Genomic DNA, 18242 nt, shown 5'->3' with positions numbered 1-18242 from the left:
CTGTTTGCTGTTGGGCGGGGCTGTGAGCCCACCAGGATTGTTATTTGTCCTGGGGCTTCTCAGTGCTGATGGGTAGGGCCAGATTTTCCCAAAAAGGCCACCTCCAGAGAAAGGCATGCTGATGAATATTCCCAAGAGCTTTACTTCCAAAGTCCTTCCCCCACAACAAGGCACAGTCACCCCTGTTTTCCCAGGATGTCCTCTAAGAACTGTAGTCAGGTTTGGCCCAGATTCCTATGGAGACTTTGCCTTGCCCTGGGACCCAGTGCATATGGAAGTCTGTGAGCGCCTTTTACGAATGAAGTCTCCATTTCCCACAGTCCCGTGGAGCTCCTGTGCACAAGCCCCACTGGCCTTCAATGCCCTCAATGCCAGATGCTCTGGAGGCTCTCCCAGTGCCAGATCCCCACGTGTTGGGGTTTGATGTGGGTCTCAGGACTCTCACTCCTGTAGGTGAGTCTCTGTGATAATTACTTTCCAATCTGTGGGGCTTCCCACCCGGGAGGTATGGGGTTGCTTATATTGTATAATTGCCCCTCCTACCTCTTGATATGGCCTCTTCTTTGTCTTCTGGAGTGGGGTATCTTTTTGAAAGTTTCCAGTCCATTTTGGTTGAAGATTGCTCAGCATTTGGTTGTGAATTTTGTTGTTTTTAGGAGAGAAGTTAAGCTCCAGTCCTTCTATTCTGGCATCTTAATCCCATCTTCTGAATGCACTTGGCTCCTGTACCTTCCTGCACACTCTTCTCTTCGTCCATGTTCTCTTTCTACCTGTCTGCTATTTTTCTTGTTTGGCAATGAAAGGCATCTAAGTGCCTAAGATCTGTAAGCTTTGAAGAATCAATGGAATGACTTGGGGGAAAAAAAGCCTCTGAATTATGCAAAGAAAAGAGCACAGAAAATTAAATATCCACAAAAGGAAACATTTCCAAGCTTGAAATGTTGAGAACAGTGTAAGTGAGAATTTCTTCATAAGGATTTCCAAGTACACACAATGATTCCAAGGAATCATTGCTAATCGTATATTAAATAGGTTGCTAGTCAACCAGGCAATTTAAAAGGCAAAATTATAAGGTGCCTTTCAGATACTTGGCACGTGGCTATACTTTAATGTGTGTGGGGTGGTGATGCTGTCATAAGAGGCCTAGAAAGTAAAACCGTGTAAGCTTCCCACCTTGCTGAGCCACCTCCACAGCCTTTGAGCCTCAGCAGTTTCTGAGGGAAATTCCCCTTCCCCACTGGGGGATCCCCCACTATGTGATCTCACATAGCCCTGGGTGCCTCCCCTGTATTCACACTCCCCACACTCAGTTGTTGCTTAATTCTCCTCTCTGTTAACCTATTATAGTGTGGCTATGATTTTAAAGTTGCCTTTGAGAGAAAGAGATTAGGAGTTCCCAACGTGGCACAACCAGATCGGTGGCTTCTCTGGAACCCTGGGACGCAGGTTCGATCCCTGGCCAGGCACAGTGGGTTAAGGATCTGGTGTTGCCGCAGCTGTGACATAGGTCACAACTGGAGCTTGGATCTGATCCCTGGCCTGGGAACTCCATGTGCCATGAGACAGCCAAAAGTGAAAAGAAAGAAAAAGGATCAGTCATTTGTGAGGAAAGCTTTTGGTTTCTTGAGGTTCAGTAGAACACTACTATAGAGGTAACATAGGCTTAGGAATGAGATCTTTGTTTGCATCTTAGCTATGTCAGTAGACACAAGGCATTCGGCAAATCCTCTACCTCTTCTTTAAAATGGGAAATAGCTGCTGTCCAACCTGGTGTCAATAGGATTTATTAAGCATAATGGTTATATGTTAAATGCTTGGGATTCTTTTTAGCTGTTAAACCCCTGAAGAGGGTTCACAGTAGTCTTTTACCTAACTGGTTAATGTCTCCATGAATCACTGGGTTTATCTTTACATCTGGTACTTGGATGGACTCAGCTAGAACACCAGAGGCAAGATATGTCACCTGTACATGGGCTGGGGTCAGACTGCCCCGTGACAGATGTTACAGAGTTAAAAGAGGGCCTTCAGACATCTCTGTGAAGTTCACCATGTTCACCAAGACCCACCTAGTCAGGGAGAAGTGAATACGCAGGCTGCCTCAGGGCTTTCAGAGCCTAGAGCTTTTGTGTGCACCACACCAGCGTGAGGAGCTCCAGGGTCAGCAGGCCCAAGGGTAGTCTGCAACCTCCATGTAAGCAACTCCATGTCATTGGAATTCAGCTCTCACCCATAGCTCTGTTCTGCTTTCTTCGGTGTCTCTCTCTTCTCCAGCAGGCATTCTCTTTAATATTCAATTCTCTCAGCAACCCTAGTGGACAGAGAGATTCTACCCAATATTAAAATGAAAACCCCAGAATTGGCTAACTCTGTTGACTCCAAAATTCTTTGATTGCCCAGATCTTGGTCCCTTTCTCATCCCTGCAATGGTAGGATGTCGGCCTCATCCAAATTTTGTGGATTGAGATGAACTGGAAGAGTGATTCCCACAGGAAAATCTGAATGCTTTTACAAAGAAGAGAATGGACATTGGGAAGGTGGAAACAATGGTTGTCCACAATAGACTGCATTACCTAATTCCCTGAATATTCTTGAAAGGATATCCTGCAATAATGCCTGCCTACCACCATCTTTTCATCATCCAAAATCTTTCAGTATTAAGGAAGAGAATTGGGTGAGCAAGGATAAATTCAGTTTGACACATGTTAGCGGTGACCATTGTGGGGGCACCGTCTGAGTTGTGGACCAGGAGGCTGGGTAGAGGGCTGGCCTAAAGGAGAGGGAGGCTCCCCATGCAATGTCCGTTGATGCTTTCCATCATGGTTCTGTCTTTCTCAACCTCTGGAAAGACAGATTCAGGAGTGGATGGGAAAAATCAGGACTTTTTTTCCATTGCCAGGAAAATAAGAATTAAAATGATGACAACAAGGTAAAGAGCTACCCCTGGAAGAGCATTGAAGACATAGGTAATGACAGGTGTTAAGATAGGAACATAACAGCTATCTCTCTTATTTCCAAATAATTTGTACTATTTTGTTTTTTATACTTATGTACCTGTTTCTGTGTGTGTATATGTTTAATTTTATTTAGAATTTCAGGTACAACTCTTGTGATTTGCCATCAGCTCCGCAAAGATCAATTATCCCCTTTGTTCCATTCCTTTGCACCTTCTCTTAAAGAAACATACACACAGGAGTTCTTGTTGTGGTACAGCGGACATGAATCCTACATAACCATGAGGTTGCATGTTCAATCCCTGGCCTCATTCAGTGGGTTAAGGATCCAGCATTGCTGTGAGCTGTGGTGTAGGTCGAAAGTGTGGCTCAGATCCAGCATTGCTGTGGCTGTGGATGGCAGCCTTAGCTCTGATTCAACCCCTAGCCTGGGAACCTTCATATGCTGCAGGTGCAGTCCTAAAAATAAAAAAGAAACACACGCACATACATAATTTACTTGTGATGTGGCTGAGGCTTGTGGAAGGAAGTGCTACAGATGGAGAGGAATCTCAGGTCCAAGGCTTGTCTGTGATGCTACGTAAGTAGTTTACCTGCACCTTGCTTCTTTTCAGGATTCTGGGCCAGAGCACTATGCTCACCTTCACTTTAGGTCACTTTAGGTCTGCTGTAGTGCTTCCCAGAGCACATTCGGTGGAACGCTAGCATCTAGGATGCTGTCTTTAATAGAGGTATAGACAGTGCTGCAATCTCTAGCCCAGGTTTGGAGGTTGCAGTGTACATTAGCATAGGAAAAGCTCTGAGAAGTCTGTAGCTGAAAGTGTCTAATGTATTACTTTTCAGACTGACTTGAGCATAGAACTTTCTGCTCCCTACCCCCTCAAAAGTATTACATGTAGTGCTTTTATTCTGCAGATCATACTTTTGGGGGCAGTGGAACTTGATGTAGTAGAATTTTTTTAGAAAAAGATAAACTTGTCTGTTCCTGGAGTATTTCTAAGAAGCTGAGTAGTTGTGGGGAACCTGGTGGCTAACTCTTGCTCCTGCCTTAAATCATTTATGTCCACCCACCAGGGCTTCAAATCACTGGCCCCACCCAGTCTCATAGCATCTTCTCTTGTCAGGAATTGGAGGGGTCAGGTGTGTGGACAGGCTGGGATTTTTTGTGCATCATGTGGTAAATTACAATGTCCCCAATGTCTTTTTCTTATCTTTTCTTTCTTTTTTTCTTTTTAAGGGCTGCACCTGTGGCATATGGAAGCTCCCAGGCTAGGGATGGAATTGGAGCTGCAGCTGCTGGCCCGTGCCACAGACAAAGCAATGCCAGATCCATGCTGTGTCTGTGACCTGCACCGAAGCTCATGGCAATGCCAGATCTTTAACCCACTGAGCGAGGCCAGGGATCAAACCTGCATCCTCATGGGTGCTAGTGGGATTCATAACCTGCTGAGCCACAGCAGGAACTCCCAGTGCCCTCAATTTCTTGAGAGTCACATTGACTGTTTTTCTTGCTTCAGAACCTTAACATAACAGTAGAACTCACTTGAACTCAGCAAGGAGGGTTCGGAGATGTGTGTAGAAATTCTCTTGACTTGGGGGTCCAGGGAGAATGCCAGAGCCTTGTGGTGGCTTAGGCCAAGTCTTGGTAATAGGTCAGGGAGAAACCCCTGGGGATGGAGCACCATGGGAGAAATGGTTGGCCATTCCATGAGGCCACGCCTGAGACCCAAACACCTAGAATTTCAGAACTCTGACCTAGGCACCACTTGCCAGCAACTATCACCAAGATGCAAAGACAGGGTCCTCAAGGCAGTGGACATACGAATGAGGAGGCAAGTTGGGCTTTCTTAATGGGCTTTTAAAAAGAGACACTTGCACTTTTAACAATCCCCTACCGGCCCTTCTTTGCTGATGGGCTCTCCAGAAAAAAAGAGCCTGCCTGGATATACTGAGTGTCTTCTTGAAGATGTAGAACTTAAGTGGGTGTTGTTTTTTTAAAAAAGCTGTTGATCCTGTACATCAAGGAAAAGCTTTTGGAGCTCTTGACAGCCTGAGTGGGTGCTATTTGCAGGTGTGAGTTTTATTTTTCGGGAGTTCAGAAGGTGAAATAGCAGCCAAACTTCGATTACAGCCCTGAATGTGACCCAGGCTAGGAAATAACTTCAACTTCAATGTGAGCTTGAACTCCCCATCCATATCTAGAGGAAGAAGTGTGCAAAAGGAAGTGAAAAACCACCAAACCTCTTACGGAGGGAGCAAGTGGTGAGTGCCTTTGTTAACAACACCAAGAAAACAGCTTTAGCACAAGAGGGTCTGCTGCGAGAACAGCACTGGGTCAGTCCCTCAGGGGCTATCTTATCTGTTTGTCCCTGCACTGAGGGAACTGAACACTAAACACATAATACCATTTGTACCTTCTTGTGCGACTCTTTTTCCAAATGTTAAGAACTAGTGCTATTATGAATAATACACAAATTCATTTTAAAGCTATACTGAATTCATACTTACTCCATAAAGTACTTTCTCAAGTGAAAAATTCTATCATGTAGGAACAGGTCTGTGAAAATTTTAGATGTTTAAAAGAGGTCCTTATGCTTTCTTGAAAAGATTGGAATGACTGTTATATTGTACAATTATTTTCTCCCCCGTAGTCTCCTGTTGGTTACCTGTCTTGCTCATGTGATTATAATGGAATGTTCTGAAACATTTGAACTTCTTTGGCACAAACCAAGGGAGTCTGCTTGTGTCAGGGGTAGTTTAGGAGAGAGAAGCAGTGGGAAGATTGGACATCAGGTCAGTTATTGAGCTCTTCTCAGTCATTATTCAAAGAGGTGAAGTTCTACTTGGCATCAGTGATTGGGTAATTCTACGAGGTTTCCAAGCTCAGCTGCCTTGCTTTAAGATAAAGAAAGCGATGCTTTCTTCCCTCAGGTGTTTTCTTCCACAAAGTAACAGCCTTTTAAGGTGTCAAGTGTTCAGATTTCCTTGACTGACACTTATCACTGCTTTAAGGATTTCAAAACATCTCACAAATGTTATCTGATTTCATCCTCACAGGCACATATGTTTAGGCTTGGAGAAGCTATGAGATTTAATCAAATTCACATGATTAGTGAAGTAACTGAAACATGAACACAAAGCTTTTGGTTCCATTAGTTCTGAACCATGACATACATGTGTCTCTGGCAGGTCATACCTCGGTGCCCTTTCAAATGGGTATTCTTAAATATTTGTTCAGATTTAGAGTTGAGGATGTAGCAGGAATAATTTCTCTGAGGAAAGGGTAGAAAAGGAAGATGCTAGCAGTAGCTTCCCAGTTTTTCATGTCTTCTCAGAAAAGCTGAAGTGCTACTTTATTGTCTGTGTTGTCCAAGCATTCCCCTTTGGAGATTATGTTAGGATTTTTTTTATTTAAATGATGGAAAACAAATAGGTTTGAGCAAAATGAGAATGTCCTCATCATTTAAAGGTAAAGTCCAGGGAAATATCTCACTATGGGCATAGCTGGATCCATGGGCTTGAATGATGTCATCAAGACCCATCACTTTCACGCTATAGTAGGTTATCTCTGTTCTTTCTCCTGCTTCATTCTCCACCAGGTCTTCTCACTGATAATGGCAAAAGGCGGTTGGGTTTTGGCTTACATCCTATCCTTTCAGCAATCCCAGCAGAAAGAGTCTCTGTAACAATTCCCAACAATGTCCCCAAAGAGTTGAGTATCATCGAATTGACCTGGGTCATTTGGCTAACCAGAAGTAATTACTATAACTAGAGGGATTGGCTGCTCTGATTGGCCATGCCTGAATCACAGGCCAATTCCCACTGCCTGATGGAATCAAGCCACATGGGAGTCAGACTCTAAGACCGAGACCATATGCACTGAGAGTGGGGGAAGTTGTTCCCCAAGGAAAATATTGATTCTGGTGCCAAAAGATAAGGGGATGGATACTGGGCAGGCCAAGGCAACAAATATGTACTAAGAAATCTTTTTCTGTCCTCCTGAACACTCAGCAGCTTATCAAAATATTCCTTTAAACAACATTCGGATGCTCCCTGAGTAGATCTCTAATTACATAATTTTCTGTATTTCATTACATTGTGAATCAGTTCCCTGGGCATCTTACCAACTGACTCTGTCTTTACTAGGTGAGGAAGCTGGAGAGCAAAGGGACTTAGCTAGGATAGGGTAGAATTCAGATCAGATCCTGGCCCTGGACCCTTGGCTTCTAGAACCAGCAAGTACCACTGATTCTGCCACTGGGACAGTCCAGCAGAAGAGCCTCGCTTGTCCCACAATCTACCTGGGCTCTACTAGGAGCTGAGGGCTATAGGTGCACCATGAGATCTCCAGACTTAGAGATTAAGCCATACTGGTCTGAGGTACCCACAACCTACTGAAGGCTCTGCAGAGGGTGGGTCAGTGTGCTTAATGCAGTGGACTCTTTGTATCATTCAAAATATGTGCATTGATTTAGTTAAAAGATCATGCTTAAGAGTCCCCAGAAAGAAACCAGGTGGAAGGAAACATTCTAGGTATTACTAGGAGTAGCCTAGGCTTGTAAGATTGAGGAAGAGACTTTTACTTTTTGCTTTATCTGTTCTCTTTTGTCAACTAATTTAGAAAAAGGCATCACGCTATAGTAGGTTATCTGGGGGACTCACTTTTGGCCCTGAACACAATGTTTGAGAAAGGCTGACGAAATACTTTTGACAGGGAGCTGACTGGGAGTTTGGGGTCAGAGTGAAAGCTCAGAAGCCAAACATGAGTCTGCTGCAGACCCAGAAAAGTTAAGGTCTTTGAAGGATAATGACTTTTTTTTTTCAGTGGCACTGATCCTGCTAGGCAGTGTACTTGCTCCACTGGATCCAACACCGTCAAGACCTATTGACTGGTGGGCATGATGATCACTGCCTCGCAGCCTGGCCTCCTGCCTGCTGGGCAATTTACAAGGTGTAAGAGAAAAATAATCACTAAACCAACCACACCTACATTTTGACCTAACAGGGAATTGCCCAGCTTCTTCGCTAGGCTTTACTCCAAATGACTTTAGACTTGTTCCTGTCATCAAATGTGTCCTGAAATTGTAAAGATTTGCCATTGCTGAGGATGTCTAGCATAATGAAGTATAAATCCTGAAGGCAACAGAGGGTTTCCTAAATATTTATAACACAGGGCTCCTCTCTTGAAATAAAGATCTCACCTTCCCAGGTGATTACTTCAGGGGAGGTCCTATTCATGTATTTAAGCAGGGATACCCTTCTCACCATTGCCTGAGAATGTCTGGTGGTCCCAGCTTTACTTGGGGCTTAACCTTCTTGCTCTTCTTTCCCTCTGCTTCTTATTTCTCAAAAAGGGCCTGGGTCTCTCCTTACCTTTACTTCATCCTTCTTTTGTGCCAAGTGAAATCTGCAGAGGCCAGACTGGCAGTGGCTATGATGTATCCTTTTGAATCCCTGGTACATCTCAGGATATTGGAAGTTCTAGAGCACTGGGTTTTTATTAGAAAACTGGAAAAGAGAGGTACCTGGACTAAGATGAAACTCTAAACTTTCAAGTGTGGGCACTAGAAGAAGATGCCCAGGTGGGTGGAGGTGGGGCACAGGAGTGTAGAAGCAAACTGGAGACAGGGCAGCTGGCCAGAAACTCTCCTGTGCCCTAGGGTCTTTTGATTAAATACCCACTGGTTGTACAGCCATGCTGGTGCATGGCATGGTGTGGAGGGAGGTTGTCTTTAAGGCTAATTCCACCTTTAAGATGTGAGTAGTTCTCGCTGCGGTGCAGCAGGATCAGTGGCATCTCTGCAGCACTGGGATGAAGGTTCAATCCCCAGCCTGGCATAGCGAGTTAAGAATTTGGCATTGCTGCACCAGCGTAGGTTGCACCAGTGGCCCGGATGTAATCCCTGGCCTAAGAACTCCATATGCCATGGGGTGGCCAAAAAAGAAAAAACAAAATAGATCTAACATACTTTTAAGTGGTATATCCAAAAGTGAAAACAATGCAAAAAAAAAAAAAATCCCCAGATCCAGGATTTTATTTCTCTCCTCCAAGACAGTTACCATTGAAAAACCATCTTGGTGGCCTTGGAGATACCACCAAAGTTCTTCTCAAGCTGGTAAAGAACTTGACGTGGTGTGATCCTCTCCTACGTCTCCTTCCTCTTCCCTCCACCCAGATACCCAGAGATTTCTAAAAGCTGAGGGCTCAGTTTGGCCTCATGGGTAAATGAAGAGGAGAGAGGGTGCTGGCCAGGGCATGTGTAGGTGTGGGGTGGGGTGAGGGAAGGAGAGACAAGGCTACTGGTTGCTGACAGTGCCTGGGGGAGGCTTGAGTTGCACAGAGAAGCCTGACCTGGATTCACTGCCTGTGGGATCTCGGTCTCCAAAACCCATCTGGACTGAAGGACAAGAACAGCTTGATCTACTCCTTGGAGCTGACCTCACTTGAAACACTAAGTCAATAAATGACAATATCATGCAGTTGTTGCTGGGAATCAAGAATCTGACCTCTCCTAAGAGGAAAATTTTTTTTTTTTTTCTCAAGCCACAACTTGCTCCTTGTTACTTTTTAGGGTATTCTTTTTCTTTAGGGAAGTGGCTCCCCACCTTCTCCCCTCCATCCTCCCACCCTTTGATGAGACTTGAAAATGTACTTAGCAGCTGCTCCCACAATTAGCTGGAGGGCCCACAGTGTCCATGTCCAGTTGCCCTACCAACATACAGCGTGAGGAGCCAATGAATGAGAGGGGAGATTATGATCTTTTCAGAAGAAAGAAACTAGAGAAGTATTTGATTAACAAATACCAGCTCATCTTCTGAACCTCTCTCCACCTCTTTGAGATTCCACTTTCAGTAAAACCATCTGGCTCTCAGCATGGAGTCTTTCATCATATACTGGTGACCATGCCATCTTAGTTTGCAGTGGAGAGCAGGCAGCCAAGCTGGATCTTTTCTCTGTGTGTCTCTCCTAGGCGGAGAGATGTCAGATTTCATACTTGCTTCACTTCTTGTCCAGCCCTTCACTCCTCTCCCTTTCCCATGCCCTGGGGTGGTTGGTCAGAGGTAGTGTTGGGCTGTTGGGAATAGACCAGGATGAGTCCCACATTCTCCAGTGTGGTCTCACACACAGAGCCAAGACAAAGCCTGGGAATGGGGCCTTGGGTCCCGGCTGTAGGTGCCTGGCTTGTTGGCTCTGCCAAGGCACATGATTCTTATTGTCTCTGTTTTCCCACCTTGCAGCCAGTCAATGAATACCCTTTTCCTTAGATATGCTTGAGTCCCTTGGAAACTGGGCTCTGAAGCCAGTTCCACTAGAGTTGAGTCTGAATTTTCATCTAGGCCTCCAGTTTCCCTAGAGCAAAAGGAGACTGGGAGGAGAGTAGTGGAATAGGACAATGGTCTAAGGACAGTCGTTCTGATCTAAATAAAATTACAACCCTGATTGGAAGCAGCGAATGCAGCACCTTCTTTACTTGCAACCATTATCCAAACATAGCTCCGTTTGGCATATTTGGTTCCTTCTGAGGGGAGAAGCCATTCCATGCCTCTCCCCTAGCTCTAGTGGCCCTAGGCTCTATCTTCACCTGGTGTTCTCTGTGGGTTTCTGTCTTCACATGGCTGTCTTCTTATAAGGACTCCTGTCATAATGGATTAGGGGCCCCTCCCTACTTAAGTTTGACCACATCTTAATTGATTACATCTTCAATGAATGTATTTCCAAATAAGAACTTATTCTGAGACACTGGAGTAGGACTACAGCATATCTTTTTGGGGAGCTTTGCAGGGAACACAATTCAACCCATAACAGAGATCAAAGGCTGACAGAACTATAGCAAGTGGACTGAAAGGAGTTACGGGGTTGGGAGCCTCTGCCAATATAGTGGTATTTTTAATTCTACAGGGACATAATAAAGACTTCATAAAACCTTATATTCGCTATATTGTCCCATTAGTTAGGATTTTGCATGCAAGTTAATAGAAATGAACTTATATGAGTCAGGACTATTCTAATTGCAAGTTATGGAAACCCAGTTAGCTTAAACAAAGAAAGAAATTTATTGACTTGCATAACTGGAAAATCTAGGAATGGATTTGGCTCAAGGCAGGGTAGAATCTAAGGTTTGGTGTTTCAGAGGTCTCTCACTCTCTTTCTCCCCATCTCTTCAGGTGACTTGTCTCTGTTGGGTGTCATTCTGCAGAGTCTCTTCACAAAGAAATAAAATGGAGACTAATTCCCAAATGCACATCATCCCAGTGTAGCCACCTAAGCAGAAAGAATTTTTCCATCTCCCTCTTTCAGTCCTAGGGAAGACATTGATTGGCCTTTCCTGGGTTATGTGCCTACATACTAGCCAATCATTGTGGCCAGGCAGATAGGGTGCCCTGGCTGGTCATGCTAGATCACATGCTCACCCCTGGGGGGAGTATCTTTGATGATTTATCCTATTGGAAACTCATGAAAATTGGGGGAGGAGTTACCCAGGGAAATCAAAAGGGGTTGGGTGGGGAAAAACAGTTAGACAAACATAATACCTGCTACAATCTGCTATATAATTCAGCTAGCTTAAAGGAAAAAAGGAATTTATTAAAAGGATATAGGAGTTGCTGTCATGGCTCAGTGGTAACGAACCTGATTGGTATCCGTGAAGATGCAGGTTCAATCCCTGGCCTCGCTCAGAGGATTAAGGATCTGGCGTTGCCATGACCTGTGGTGTAGGTTGAAGATTCATCTCAGATCTGGCGTTGCTCTGGCTGTGGTGTAGGCTGGCAGCTGCATCTCCGATTTGACCCCTAGCCTGGGAACTTCCATATGCTACAGGTGCAGCCCTAAAAAGCAAAAAACAAATAATAATGATAATAAAAGGATATAGAAGCATCTTGTGGAATGCAAAGGCAGGCATAGAGTTGCCCTTAGATAAGAACTTGAAAGCTCTCAGGGCCCATGCAGCTTCTTTGTGCCAGTGTGCTTTATTCTTCACTCTGACATCTTCCTTTCTTTGCTTGGTCTACCCTGTGGGAAGAAAGTAGTTTCCCTACAACTTCTCAGTTTTTACCTCCATTCCAAGAGCTAGCCTAATTTAAAGTTCTCAAGGAATAAAATCCGATTGGCCCAGCTTGAGTCAGTTCCTACCCCCAAACCAATTAGTTATGATCAGGAGAGCAAGGGGAGGTCATACCCTAGAAACATGGTATACGTGGAGGAGAAGGGTCCAGTAAATACCCAATCTACGTAGCTAATCTAAAAGTATGCAAGATCCTGAGAATCATCCCAAAGTCCATTTATTCTCAGACCCTCATTTTGCAGATGAAGAAATGGGAGCCTTGAAATGGTTAAAGACTCAAGATGTCATATATACACATGGAAGTCAGAAAATGACTTGGTGAGGTAGTACTTAGTGCCCAGGTCCCAGAACTTCCATTCCAGTTTCTTCTACAACATCATGTTTGGGCTTATTAAGTCCTACGGTTCTAGTCCATAGAGAAAAGTAAAAACTATTAAAACCAAACACACACACACACACACACACACACACAACACTGAAAAGCAGGAAATCTGCCTGGCTTCTTCAGAATCCTTGCTCCTGCTGTTCCTTCTGCCTACATTGGTGCCTCCACCTCTCTCATCCAAGCCTTGGCTTGATTAATTCCTACCATCTTTCAAAACTCTGCTCAACCATGGCTTGCTCAAGGATATTTCCTTGACCTCTCTGACTGGGTCAGTCCCTACCCTGTTTTGTGTTTTGATAGTACTTCTTTTGTCATTGAATTATGAGTTAGGAAAGTTTGTGTAATTTGTTCCCTGGGTGCCTGCCCTTGAGTTACAGGTGCCACAAGAGCCAAAACTACATATTACCCTGTGTTTGGCAATTGCCTCACAATGGTAGGTGTATAAGGAATATTTTTCAGGAAAACCATAAAGAATGAGAAGAGAAAAATAAGAAAAAGAGAGCCTCTACCTCCACCTTTTGTCTGGAAGGAAAGTTTGCTTCTTATTTTGAATTCTAAGCGATTAGGAAAAAAGCTTCTGAGATGAAAGTTGCATCAGAAATCATTTCAGGGGATGAGGTTCCAAAATTTTCAGCCTCAATAATGGTAATAGCTAACATTTTAGAGCAGCTATCATCTCCCAGGCTCTGGGCTAAGTACATTGTCTCTTCTAATCCTCCCAGAGAGTCAGTGCTGAAGACTCTGAGCCTGTTAAACCAGAGCAATAAGTGTCCTGGCAAGCGACTGGTTCCTTGAAGAAAGTAGTGGGTCTCATTCTTCTTTGAAGCTGTCCAGAGATCAGCCAGAGGCTCAATATGCTCGGAAAGGGGGGCGGGGGTCATGGGTAAGTAGGTCTCACGGGAAGCAGGAACCTCACTTAGTTCCTCTGGGGCCGGAGCAGGGGTGTGTAGAATTTTGAGGAAGGCACTGATGGGTATTTTCACAGGAGGTGAGACACTGCTACCCAAGGAGCTTCAGAAGGGCAAAGGGAATTTCCTGGGCTCCTCTAAGCTGTGATGAGAGCTGACTTGACTTTAGGTGGAAGCTGTGAGCATCTCTATTTCCTTGTAAATGAAAATCCTTTGAAGTGCACAATAATACAAGAAGTGCAGTTTATTTGATTTTTCAGAATCTGTTCTTGATAAATCAGTACTTGTGGTAATAATATGTGCCACCAGAAACTGGTTAATTTTTCCCAAACCCTTTGGTACCTGATGTCTCACACAGTTTTCTAAGCAGCAGCCTCCTAAGGGGCAAGTGACAAGTCCCACACAGTGCACCTGCAAGACTCAACAAACAAGGAAGCTTAGAACCAATAGACTAGTTTCTGCTCTTATTCTGAGGCTAAGATAAAAAACTGCCCCTGAATCTAACCTCTCAGCCATGGCCTCAGGACCCCTGGACTCTTCCATCTGCCCCTACAATTGCCAATATCTTTTTTTAATCTTGAATCTCATCAACCTGCAGGTTAAATAGGCAAATTGGTTCTGAGTATAATGGGTTACCACAAAGACCTAAGGTTGCCCTGAATGATGCTTTTCCAAGAAGCCACTAGGCTCAGCAATGAGAGTGAGAGCATGTACTTGTTCATTTGTTGAGCTAAATATTCACTGAGCACCTTCTATGTGCCAGGCACTGGGCTAGGTAACAAGATACACAAATGTTGTTCTCATTGAGCTTACATCTAATGTGGGAGAGAAGTATTAAGTAATTATAAATTATGCAGTAAAAATTGTGAAAGTGGTTCCAAGGAAAAGGCACAAGGGAAAATACAGTAAGAACCCCAACTTAATCTGAGGCAGGGTTGTGGAGGAAAGAGTTGTATGAGATTTGAGGGCCTCGTTAGCTAAGCTTTTCAAGAGCCTACAATTTAATCTCAAATACAAATAGAAGCCATTGAAGGAAAGTGATGTGATCCGATTTACAAACTTAAAAGATTTCAAAGTCCCCATGGAGAAAGGACTGTAGCAGGCTAAGTGCATCTGTGAGAGACCATGTGGGGAGGGCACTGGGCAGGGTTAGCTGAGATCCAGCCAAACTGCTCTAGGGCAGTTGGCGTCCCTTCTGCCCAGCCTGAGTCTAGTACCCTGTGGCTCCTTCACCAGTCTGGTCCACACAGCTGTGGCTAAGGCAGCCTGTTTGGCTTCACTTGATGGCAACCACCAAGCCATGGCAATTTAGCCAGAAAAAATGAGTCTGATTGACATTTTTCAAAAGGAGTATATGTTTTACCACACATCTAAGCGTTCATGGATTTTTATATCTTGTCCAGTAATAATCTCAATAATTTAACCTAATAATCCCAATAATTTAGATGATGCTTAGTTTACTGAGCATCTCTATGTAAAGTGCCTTTTTTTTTTTTTTCTTTTTGGGGCAGTACCTGAGGCATGTTGAGTTTCCCAGGCTAGGGGTCCAATCGGAGCTACAGCTGCTGGCCTACACCACAGCCACAGCAACATAAGATCTGAGCGGCGTCTGTGACCTATACTACAGCTCACAGCAATGCCAGATCCTTAACCCACTGAGAAAGGCCAGGGATTGAACCTGCAACCTCATGGTTCCTAGTTAGATTCGTTTCTGCTGCACCACGACGGGAACTCTGCAAGTGCCTTCTTTTAAACTGTTGAGATATGTGAGCTTCAGAGACACTCCCTATGATAGAATCACTAGGTTCCATCATTCCTCCATTAGGTCTGGGTGGCTGGAGGAGGGTAGTGGGGACTCTCTATTAGGGTTCAGTGCAGGAAATAGACACTACTCTAGGTATATGAAGCAGAAAAAGATTTAGAATAAGGCATGAGGTACATACAAAATCATTGGAAGGGCTGGAGGAGAGAAAACCACTTGGCTTTTGGTCTCAAGGTCATTTCACTGCAGCTGAGATCCAGAGGTTTGCTGACTTGTCAGTCTGCCCCTCTTGTCTGTGAGGCTGTCACTGCCACCCACTTACAGTGCAGTATGGACTCTGGCCTCTGCCAGTGCTGCCATTTGTCAGAGCCCATTTATTGGCCTGAAGCTCTGCAGAGAGATGGCAGAGTGGAATTTCCTTCTTTCCACTTTTCAGATCTCTCATGGACACATCTAGCTAGCAGAACCAACTCACACTCAGAAGCCTAGCTCTGAGGACACTTGGAAAATTCATTCTCAGCTTTTCAACTTCTCCCCATAGGAGATGAAATAGAGTTTAAGAAAGCCAGTTTAAGTATCCAGCCCACAAGGCAGGCCCAAATCTGCGTGATTTCTGCAATCTCTTTTTAAAATTGAGGTATGGGAGTTCCTGTGGTGGCTCAGTGGTTAACGAATCTGACTAGGAACCATGAGGTTGTGGGTTCGATCCCTGGCCTTGCTCAGTGGGTTAAGGATCCAGTGTTGCCGTGAGCTGTGGTGTAGGTCGCAGACATGGCTTGGATCCTGCGTTGGTGTGGCCCTGGTGTACGCTGGCGGCTATGGCTCCGTTTAGACCCCTAGCCTGGGAACCTCCATATGCCACGGGAGCATCCCTAGAAAAGGCAAAAAGACAAAATAAATAAATAAATAAATAAAATTGAGGTATAATTTTCATATAAAGATGCACAGATTTTAGGTATGCAGTTTGGTGTTTTGACAGATGCATGCACTTATGTAACCTACATCCAAATCGAGATACAGACCATTTCCATCATGCCGGCCAGTTCTCTCATGCTTCTCTCCAATTATTCCTTCCGCCTCCCACTCAGAGGTGATCATAGCTCTAATTTCATCAGCTTGTTTTGTCCGATAATCACAAATCAATATTGTCTGTTCTGAGACTTAAAATAGAGTCATCTATCTACGTATTCTTCTTTGTCCGGCTTTTGCTCAAAATAATATCTGAGAGAGTCAACCATGTTAGTATTCTGTCCTTTTTAGTGCTGGGAAGTATTCCATTGTATGAATATATCATCGCCTTTCACCAGTTGATGGATGTTGACATTGTTTCCAGTTTGGGACTATTATAAAAATAGCTGCTTAAGACTATTTTTTAATAAAAACTCCTAGTAATTCTGATGCAGGTATGCCACATTTTGAGAAATACTGCTCTAATGCAGAAAACTGATTCTTAGAAAGGTTAAATAAGTTGTCTAAAGCCTCATAGCCAAGAAGGCCTTGATGCCAGAGCACAGGCTCTTTCTTCTTGCATAATAGACCTTAGCGGAGTTCCTGCTATAGTGCAATGAGATTGGCAGTGCCCCTGCAGGCACATGGGTTCAGTCCTCAGCCTGGAGCTGTGGGTTAAGGGATCTGGTGTTGCCGTGGCTTTGGCATGGTTGCAGTTACGGCCTGGATCTGATCCCTGGCCTGGGAGGTCCATGTGCCACGGATGGCCAAGAAAGAACAAACAACAACAACAAAAATAGACCTTAACATAACAGCTTGAAGAGTTGGCTGGAATCCTTCAGGACTAAAATGGAATTCTTCCATGACAGAGTCAGAGAAAGGCCTTGAAAGTAAGGTGTGTGTTTTAGTTACCAATCGCTGCATAACAAAACAACCAAAACTTTGGCTTGTACAACAACTATTGTTTATGTTTCTGTGGCAAGGCTGGGAGGTTCTCCTGTTTGTCTTGCCTAGGCTCTCCTGTGACTGCCTTCAGCTGGGAGAACCACCAGATGCTGGGCTTAGCCAGGCTTCTCTTTCCAGTAGCTTTCATCTTCAAGGAGTCTGGACAAGGCTTCCTCTGCTTGCATTGTGTTTGCTAATGTCCACTGGCCAAAACCAAGTCACATGGCCAAGCTCAGATTCAGTGCGGGAGGAGGCTATCCTAGGGAATGGTGTGATTCTTCCTGTAATGTAATTACATTAATATCACAGTCTGTTATACCTGGAAGATTGTGTTTCAGAGGCAGTGGGGAGCTAGAGAGGGTAGAACTAGGGAGGTAATAACAGAGGATTAAAGGAAATTTCAGCAGAGCCGGAAAAGATCAAAAGAAATGCTCTATGAAGCAAGGGCCAGCGTTCTTCCTAGTCATCTTCGTGGTCCCCCCAGCACTCAAGGCAGAGTTTTACATACAGTAGGTGCTTGGGAATATTTTCAACATTTATCCAAAGTATCCATGATACATTGTGGTGTTAGAACCTAGAGGAAGGATGGCTAAATGATAATGCACTAAAAGAAGCCAGACTTTTTTTTTTTCTTTTGTCTTTTTTGTTGTTGTTGTTGCTATTTCTTGGGCCACTCCCGCGCACATGGAGGGTCCCAGGCTAGGGGTCGAATTGGAGCTGTAGCCACCAGCCTACGCCAGAGCCACAGCAATGCGGGATCTGAGCCGCGTCTGCAACCTACACCACAGCTCACGGCAACGCCGGATCGCCAACCCACTGAGCGAGGGCAGGGACCGAACCCGCAACCTCATGGTTCCTAGTCAGATTTGTTAACCACTGCGCCACGACGGGAACTCCCAGACTTTTTTTTTTTATTTTAATTTTTTGTCTTTTGTCTTTTTAGGACCAAACCTGCCGCATATGGAGGTTAGTTGGAGCTATAGCTGCCGACCTACATCACAGCCACAGCAACGCCAGATCTGAGCTGCCTCTGTGAACTACACCACAGCTCACGGCAATGCCAGATCTTTAACCCACTGAGTGAGGCCAGGGATCAAACCCACAACCTCATGGTTCCTAGTCAGATTCGTTTCTGCTGTGCCACGATGGGAACTCCCAGACTTCTTTTTTAAAATTGAAGTATAGGAGTTCCCATCATGGCTCAGTGGTTAACAAATCCATGAGGTTGCAGGTTTGATCCCTGGCCTTGCTCAGTGGGTTAAGGATCCAGCATTGCCGTAA

The 18242-nt window shown here is 44.6% G+C and overlaps 1 pseudogene; it reads left to right on the top strand.

Annotated features, from left to right (window-relative positions):
• The window catches only part of LOC125120815 (NADH dehydrogenase [ubiquinone] 1 beta subcomplex subunit 5, mitochondrial-like), a 138260-nt pseudogene that overhangs the window by 1643 nt on the left and 118375 nt on the right, over window positions 1-18242 (top strand).

Source organism: Phacochoerus africanus, chromosome 2 (assembly GCF_016906955.1).
Source record: "Phacochoerus africanus isolate WHEZ1 chromosome 2, ROS_Pafr_v1, whole genome shotgun sequence".
NCBI lineage: Eukaryota > Metazoa > Chordata > Mammalia > Artiodactyla > Suidae > Phacochoerus > Phacochoerus africanus.
The sequence above is the reverse complement of the archived record's forward strand: the minus strand, read 5'-3'. Positions and strand labels throughout refer to the sequence as shown.